A 9,613-nucleotide genomic window follows, 5' to 3' on the forward strand; every position below is an offset into this window, starting at 1 on the left:
TTTGGAAGCATTCCTTTCTCTCATGTGTTTTTGAAATAGTTTGAGGAGGATTGGTATTCATTCTTTTTTTATACATTTGGAATAATTCAGCAGTTATTCGACCTGATTTTGTCTCTTTTTTTGTTGGGAGACATTTTTTTACTGACTCAGTCTCATTATTCATTGATCACTTCAGTTTTTCTACTTCTGATTCAGTCTGGATAGGTTATGTGTTTATAGAAATTCAATCACTTCCTCTATATTTTCCTGTTTGTTAGCATTTATAATATTCTCTAATTATCTTTGGTATTTCTGTGATATCAATTGTAATGTCTGTTCTTTTATTTTGCTGATTTGTTTCTTATCTCTTTTCTTGGTTAGTCAAGCTAGCAGTTTATCAATATTGGTTATATTTTTGAATAACATATCACTTCATTGACCTTTGTATTTCTTTCCTTAGTCTCTCTTTAGTTTTTCTCCGATCTTTATTATTTCTTTCATCCTGCAAATTTTGGGTTTGCTGTGTCCTTGCTTTTTCACTTCCTTGAGGTGCATTGTTAGATTGTTTATATGAAATCTTTCTGCTTTCTGGTGTAGATGTTTATTGCTATTGCCTACCTGTTCTTAATGTGTTTGCTGTATAGTATAGATTTTGATATGTCGTGTTTTCATTTTCACTTCTTTCAATAGTTAAAAACATATCCATCTTGAAAACCAAACACTGCATGTTCTCACTCATAGTGTGTGATAGATATACAGCTGTTGTTACCATGGTGATGGCCAGTGTCATGCAGAAGATTATGCCTTGCTATTCTCTTGCTCGGTGGAATTCTTGCAAGGAATCAGCAAAAAGGGAAAAGCAAAAAAGGTAGGAAATATAATGGTCACATTGAAAGTAAGTCATTAACCATTCCACAGGATATTGACCTTCATCTAGAAACAAAGTCAGATACAGAAGTGGATACTTTAGCATTGCATTATTTTCCAGAACACCAGTGACTGGGGGATTTCACAGTGGCTGCTACAGTTGTGTATCTAGTAACTGAAGTCTATTACAAGTTTATGAAGCCTACACAGGAAATGAATATCAGCTTAGTCTGGTGCCTGCTTGTTTTGTCTTTTGCAATCAAAGTTCTATTTTCATTAACTACACACTATATTAAAGTAGAATATGGTGGTGAAAAATCTATTTGTGTCACCTTTGGATTTTTTTTCTTTGACAAAGCAATGGTAGTGTTGATTGTAAGAGAAAATTATCTGGAATTTGGACTTGAAACAGGATTTACAAATTTTTCAGATAGTGTGAAGCAGTTTCTTGAAAAGCAAGGTTTAGAATCTCAGAGTCCTGTTTCAAAACTTACTTTCAAATTTTTCCTGGCTATTTTCTGTTCACTCTTTGGGGCTTTCTTGACATTTCCTGGATTACGACTGGCTCAAATGCTTCTGGATGCCCTGAATTTGACAACACAAAAAATTACACAAACATTACTTCATATCAGCTTCTTGGCACATTTATTTATGGTTTTGCTCTGGGTAAAACCAGTCACCAAAGACTACATTATGAACCCAACCTTGGGTGAAGAAAGTATCCCTTTAATGCCAGAAGCCACATTCGATACTCTGCGACTCTGGTTAATAATCCTGCTGTGTGCTTTGTGGTTGGCCATGATGTGTAGTCACCTGCAAGCTTATTTAAATTTAACCCAAAAATGTGTGGATCAGATGAAGAAAGAAGCAGGGTGAATAAGTACAGTTGAGCTACAGAAAATGGTGGCTTGAATCTTTTATTATCTTTGTGTCATTGCGCTGCAGTATGTGGTGCCTCTGGTAATGCTATTTCACATAACTCTGCTTTTGGAAACACTAGGCAATCATTCCTGGGGTATTTATCCAGAATCTATCTCTACCTTACCAGTGGATAATAGTCTGCTCTACAATATTGTTTACTCTGAATTACCTTCAGCTGAAGGGAAGATGAAAGTTACTGTTACACAAATAACAGTGACACTGAGCAGCTTAAAAATATTTTTACTCTTCTTCTTTTTTGAGGACTTCTGTCTTTTCTGACCTGGTGGATTGCTGCTTGCCTCTTTTCTACAAGCCTTTTTGGGCTTTTTTATCACCAATATCTGACTGTGGCATGAATCTCAGTTAACAAAAAAACATATCAAAATCACACTTTAAATTCAAATATTTGTGTCCTTAAAGGGCTGATGAAAACCAGAAGAAAGTAAATACAATGGGAAAAAAATCAGAATATCTTGTATTAAATGTTTCCTTTGTATTCTCAGGGTGAATTAATGTTATAATATTTAAAATTACAAAATAGATTGTTAACTGTTACACTATGGCATTGGAATTTTAACTCTCTGTATTTACTGGTATGAGAGGACTATCTACAAGGGTAATATTTCTGATTACCTTGGTTGACAGAAACCTCCAGCAGTCTTTGAAACATCTCAAATGACTCTAGTTATTGATTGCTTTTAACGGTATTATGGTACTGTTGGTAGTCATAGTGGCTGTCTATAGAACAATCTTCAAACTGAGCCATGCTTCAGGGGAGGGAAAGGGGCTAAAGTCTCTTCTGTTGGTAATGCATTAGTTACTCCTGAAACGATAAAATACAACAGAAAGGAAGAGAAAGCTACTGTATATTACAGTAAAGAAAACTGCATAGTTATTTTAAATTTAATGGAGGTGAATATGGTTAATATCTACAACTACTTCTGCTTGAGAATAGGAAGAGTATTGTTTTAAAACATATTCTACCCAACTAGAGAGTTCTTTTAAAATGATTGGCCATATGAACATTTGTAATCTTGCCATTAGGCTTGGACCTGCCATATTTTATTTTATTCTAGGATCCTAAATAGTTCCTTTTAATAGTCTAAAAGTATTTATCAATACTAGGCAGACTTTAAAGAAATTACTTTGTAAACCTGCTGACTACCTGTATGTATTGTACATTTATTATATATTAAATATATAATGAGATTATAAAAGATGGGAATATTGATTTCTTATAATATTTTAAGTTGCAGAATGTATGTTAAAAAGTGATTTGAATGAGATGATTTGTATCTAGAAATTTTATTTCCTTTTGGAATGAGATTAAAATACATTTTAAAGTTCAAAAAAATGTCCATCTTAACTATTAATTGATCCAGTGGTCATTTGGGATTATGTTATTTAATTTTCATGTATTGATTGATATAATTTCCAAAGATCCTCTTGGTGTAGATTTTTACTTGTATTTTATGGTGGTTTGAGTTATTTGCAATACATATATTTTCAATTTGTTGTCATGTATATCCCATTGTGTTTTATTTTTATTTATTTATTTATTTATTTTTTGAGACGGAGTCTTGCACTGTCACCCAGGCTGGAGTGCAGTGGCGTGATCTCAACTCACTGCAAGCTCCGCCACCTGGGTTCATACCAGTTCTCCTGCCTCATCCTCCTGAGTAGCTGGGACTACAGGTGCTGGCCACCACACCCAGCTAATTTTTTGTACTTTTAGTAGAGATGTGGTTTCACCGTGTTAGCCAGGATAGTCTCGATCTCCTGACCTCATGATCTGCCCACCTCAGCCTCGCAAAGTGCTCTGATTACAGGCTTGAGCCACCGTGCTGGGCCAGCCTATTGTTTTTCAGATGTTGATATTTGTAGTCTGTTATGGAGAATATGCTAATAAAAAGAATGTTTATTCTGCCTTTGTTGGATAAAATGTTTTGTAAATATCTATCAAAATCATTTGGCCTAAATTCCAGTTTAAATCCAATGTTTGTTTTTTGATTTTGTTTTAATAATCTTTTTCATTCTGAGGTGGGGTGTTAAAGTTTCCCACAGTTATTGTATTGCAGTCTATTCCTCTCTTTAGATGTAGTAATATTTGCTTTATGAGTCTGGGTACTCCAGTGTTTGGTGAATATATATACTCAGAATTTTTATATTCTAACCTAAATTCTGGTTTGTGTGGTATAAGTATAGACACTTCTGCTTACTTTTGGTTTCTTGTTGCATGAAATATCTTTTTTCATGCTTTTATTTTCTTGTCTATATTTGTCTTAATAGGTAAGGTGCATTTCTTGTAAGCAGCCTATAGTCAGACCATGTTTTCTAAGTTCATTCACACAGTCTATTATCTTAAGTGAATAATACAATGCATTTACATTCAAGGTTGTCTTTGATATCTAAGGTAGTGTTTCTGTTATTGTCTTAACTGTTTTATATATTCTTTGTTCCTTTCTATTTATCTGACTTTGTCATTGCTCTTTGTTAGTTTTTTTATAGTGGTACCATGAGTCCTTGTTCTTCCTTTTTTGTGTATTTGCTTTACCAATGGGTTTTTTACTTTTATGTGTTTTCATGAAGGTTATCCTTTTGCTTCCAAGTTTAGAATTCATTTTATAAATAATTTTCATCTTAATTTCTTTGTTGACTTCATGGTCATTCATGTTGTTTAAATTTCATTTATTTGTATCGTTTCCAGAATTTCTCTTGGTATTGATTTCTAGTTTTGCTCCACTGTGGTCGGAGAAGATACTTAATCTGATTTTGGTATTTTAAAATTTGTTGAGACTTATTTTGTGGCCTAAAATATGGTCTATTTTGGACAATAATCCATGCACTGATGAGAAGAATGTATATTCTGCAGTTGTTGAGTAGAATGTTCTGTAAATATCTGTTAAGTCATTTGGTCTAAAGTCCAATTTTAGTCCAATGTTTGTTTCTTTTCTGTCTAGATAATTTGCCTAATGCTCTGAATGGTGTGTTGAATTTCCCAAGTATTATTGTATTGCTCCCTATCTCTCTGTTTATGACTAAATATTGGTTTTATAAATGTGGGTGATCCAGCATTTTGTAAATATGTATTTATAATATACATGTTCTTAATGAATTGACCCCTTTATTATTATATAATTATCCTTTTGCATTTTCTTAACTGTTTTTGACTTAAGGTATGATTTATCTGAAACAAGTGTAGCTTCTCGTTTTTGCTTTTAGTTTTCATTTGCGTGGAATATCTTTTTCCACACCTTTACAGGTAACATGAGTTTCTTGGAAGCAGCATATAGCTCAAAAATGTTTCTAAATGTATTCAGCCAGTCTATATATTTTTAAATGAATATTTAATCCATTTACAATCAAGGTTTACATTGATATCTGTGGTTTTGTTCCTGTCATGTTGTTGTTTTCTAGTTAATTTATAAATTATTTGAATTTTTCATTTTCTTTGACTGTCGTTGTTTGGTGGAGTTCTGTAGTAGAGTCCTATGATTTGTTTCTCTTCCTCCTTCGTGTGATTGCTTTACCAGTGAGTTTTTTATACTTTCATGTGTTTTCCTGGTTGTAAATATTGTCTTTTTACTTCCATGTTTAGGAATCAGTTGAGCATTTTTTGTAGGGCCAGTCTAGTGGTGACAAATTTCTTCAGGATTTGCTTGTCTGGAAAAGATTGATTTATACTTTATTTATGAAGTTCAGCCCTGCTGAATGTAGAATTCTTAGCTGACTTTATTTTTTCTTTCAGCATTTTGAAAATGCCATCCCACTGTTTTCTGGCCTTTATGGTTTCTCCTGAGAAACCCACTGTTAGTCTGATGGGGTCTCCTTCATAGGTGAATAGATGCACTTTTATTTCTGATTTTAGAATCTTTGCATTTGCACCGATTTGAGACAGTCAGATTTTAATGTGCTGTGGTGAAGTCCTTTTTGCACTGCATTTGTTAGGGATCACTGAGCCTTCCATATCAGAATGTCTAAATCTCTTGCTAAATGTGGAAAGATTTTATCTATTATTTCATTAAGTAGGTTCTCTAGGCCTTTTGAATTCTCTTAACCTTGATAATACAATTCATAAATTGGTTTGCCCTATGTAGTCCCAAATGTCTCAAAGAGTTTCACTTATTTTAAAAATTCATTTTGCAAAATTTTGTCTTGATTATTTTAAAAGACCTATCTTCAAGTCATAGAATTTTTTTTCTTTTCCTTGGTATAGCCTATTTTTTAACGTTTTATATGTGTTTTGTGTTTCCTCCAATAATTTTTTTTTTCCTTCCGAATTTCTGGTTTTTATTTTCTTTTCTAAGATACCTATTTCCTTTCTCATTTGTACCTTAAATTGATTTTCTGACTTTCTTTTATTGGTTTTCAGATTTCCCTTGCATCTCACTGAGCTTCTTTAAACTTAATGTTTTGTATTTTTTAGGGGTTGATGAATACGTTTGTTATCATGATAATGGTGAGGGTTTCATGGGTATACATGTGTCAAAACTTAGCCAAATTTTACACTATAAACAGGTGCAGTTTATTGTATGGAAATTATACATCAATCAAAACGTTAAAATAGAGCCACAAACTCCTTTATATTTCTCTCAATATGAGATGGATTATAATTCTCTTCCCCTTGAGTGTGGATTGGCCATATATGTCAGTACAGAATAATATTTCTGTACTGCAAAAGATACTGATAAAAGAGTAAAAAGAAAAGGCACAGAATGGGAGAAAATAATTGCAAAACACATAACTGATAAGAGACTGGTATCCAAATATGCGAAAAATAAAAAACACTTAAAACTCAAGAATAAAAAATAAACAACCCGGCCAGGTGCAGTGGCTCACACCTGTAATCCCAGCATCTTGTGAGGCCGAGGCAGGTGGATCACGAGGTCAGGAGATGGAGACTATCTCCTAACTAACATGGTGAAACCCTGTCTCTACTAAAAATGGCTAACCCGGTGAAACCTTGTCTCTACTAAAAATACAAAAAAAAAAAAAAAAAAAAAAATTAGCCAGGTGGCGTGGTGGCAGGTGCATGTAGTCCCAGCTACTCGGGAGGCTGAGGCAGGACATGGCGTGAACCCGGGAGAGGGAGCTTGCGGTGAGCCAAGATTGCGCCACTGCAATCCAGCCTGGGCGGCAGAGCGAGACTCTGTCTCAAAAAATAAACAATAAAAAACACTTAAAACTCAAGAATAAAAAAATAAATAACCCAATTATAAAATGGCAAAGGATTCAAACAAATACAAATGTAAAAGTTGTAAGGCTTCACTAAAGAGCATAAAAGTATGGCAAATAAGCATATGTAAAGATGTTCAGCATCATGTGTCATTAGGAAATAGAAATTTAAAATAACAATGACATACTGCTACACCCATATTAGAATGGCTAAAATCTAAAACACTGACTATACTAACCCTAGCAAGGATGTAGAGTAACAAGAGCTCTCATTTATTGTTGCTGGAAATGTTTATACATTCTATTTATATATTCTATAGTTTTATATATTCTATTGGATAATTTAAATGTATTTTCCTTCTCATATTCTTCATATTCTTCCTATAATTATATTTGTATTTTTATACTTTGTCTTTATTTGGTGATATTCATTCTGCTCAATATTTTAGTTTACTAATCTTTTTATCATGTGAGTCTAACTTGATATTTAACCCAAATACTGTGTATTAAACGTATTCATTTTTTTTCAATTTATCTTTGGCTCCTTTCCAAATATGCTTGTTTAGTTTATAATTCCTTGATCTTTTCAAATCACTTTTAAAAATTTTCCATTTGATTACAATGGAAACTGCTCAGGGAAATAAAGTTGTGTCTGCCTTTCCCAACCCATACTAACTCACCGCTCCCATGTCACCCACACATTTAATCTCCTCTTTGTTTTCCTGAAAACCTGACAACCATGTGGTTTCTACTGTTAACCTTAAGATTTTTCACCTTCAGTGATGATGGCTTCAGTTGAGGGCCAGCCATTTCCTGTCCAGAGATCACTATGTATTCTCCCATGCCCAGAGCTCCGGAAACAACTATGACTAGAGACACAGAGAATGACTTACCCACTTAGGTAGAGAAGATTAAGGTTTCTTCCTCCTTCCCAGGAGATCTGGGACCTACACCACCACTGTGTTTATACTATAAAATAAAAAATATCACACTCATCCCACAGATATGAAAAGTATAAAAAAAAAAATGTGTAAGGAAAACCTACCTCGGCCGGGCGCGGTGGCTCAAGCCTGTAATCCCAGCACTTTGGGAGGCCGAGACGGGCGGATCACGAGATCAGCAGATAGAGACCATCCTGGCGAACACGGTGAAACCCCGTCTCTACTAAAAAGTACAAAAAAAAAAAAACTAGCCGGGTGAAGTGACAGGCGCTTGTAGTCCCAGCTACTCGGGAGGCTGAGGTAAGAGAATGGCGTAACCCCAGGAGGCGGAGCTTGCAGTGAGCTGAGATCTGGCCACGGCACTCCAGCCTGGGCTGCAGAGCGAGACTCCGTCTCAAAAAAAACAAAACAAAACAAACAAAAAAAAAAACCTACCTCTATGTAAATACTATCACTGTTGATTCGATAATTTTAATAGTTTAACCATCACCAAAAGGAGTTATCTCAAAAATGCAAATTAGGCTAAACATCCAAAAATTAGTCAGTGTAACACAGGATAAAAATAAAACAAATTTGATACACACAAGAACATTTAACAAAACCAACATCTATTTAAAGTAAAACCCAAAGCAGTCCAGAAATACAAGAAAACTTCCTAGACCTGCTAAAAGGCATCTATAAAATGTGCAGCTAATGTCACATGTAATGGTTAAAACCTAGGTTTGGGAAAGTTATTTTAGAAAAAAGACAAGAATGGACTCCACCTGGGGATTGGAAACTTTACATATGATGTTATCATACAAATAAAAATTTCTAAGAAATTTTGAAAAACCCACTAGAACTAATAAATGAGTTCAGAAAGGTTGCATGATTTAACATCGGTACAATTTTTTTTTAAGATGGCTGACTAGGAGCATTTCAAACCAGCTGCATCCATTTAGTACCATAATAGTATACAGACAATCATATATTCAGTACATTGTCCAAGAGAGAACACAAGAGATCAACACAAAAGTGACAGGAAATGACAAAAACTAGAAAGGAAAAGAAAAACAGGCAGCCTGTGTGGCCAAGACTGGCTGGAAAACAGGAGTGACTATAATACAGGAGAAAGTAAGCAACAGCATTTCTCTGGTCCATTTTCTCACTAGGGAATCATAAAATCTAGATCATGAGAGAGCACTTTGACCCTCCCAATCCCTGAATCTAGCAAAAGGAGCAGTCAGGTGACTGAGAGAAGAAACCACTCAAGGGAGGGAACATGCCCTTGGTTCCACACACTTCCTGTAGCCTAAGAAGCTATAGCAAGATGACCTTTTTAATCCTAGCTCCTAACAGAGTGTTCATGGTCCTAGTCATCAGGGTTCTTGTCATTCCTAGTCATTAAGGAAACTCAAGCTACTGCGCACGGAACTGGGGCATGAGCAGGGAGTGGGCTAGCACAACCAAGACTGGGAAGCAAGCATGACATGGACAGCAGCCAACAGCACTGAAAGTGGGCATTATCCCCAGGACTTGAGCAGGATGACAGTTGTCACAGTGACTTCATCTTGAGCTGTGGAGGAGTTCCTATGACCCAGGGTTGAACTAAAGAACAGCATAAATTTCTCAGGTCTGACAGAATAGCCAGGGTGTTTGTGACAGGTGGGAGGAGGGAGCAAGCCCCAGTGGGGCTGGGCATGAGAGGAATAAATTTGCCCAACCACCAGTCAAAGTTGTGGATGCTGAGA

The 9,613-nt window shown here is 35.1% G+C and overlaps 1 pseudogene; it reads left to right on the forward strand.

Moving 5' to 3' along the window:
- The first annotated feature begins 746 nt into the window (after positions 1-746).
- Positions 747-2,123, forward strand: LOC106995833 (transmembrane protein 161B pseudogene; annotated as a pseudogene).
- Positions 2,124-9,613: the final 7,490 nt, after the last annotated feature.

The sequence above is a fragment of the Macaca mulatta genome, chromosome 9 (assembly GCF_049350105.2).
Source record: "Macaca mulatta isolate MMU2019108-1 chromosome 9, T2T-MMU8v2.0, whole genome shotgun sequence".
NCBI classification, from domain to species: Eukaryota; Metazoa; Chordata; class Mammalia; order Primates; family Cercopithecidae; genus Macaca; species Macaca mulatta.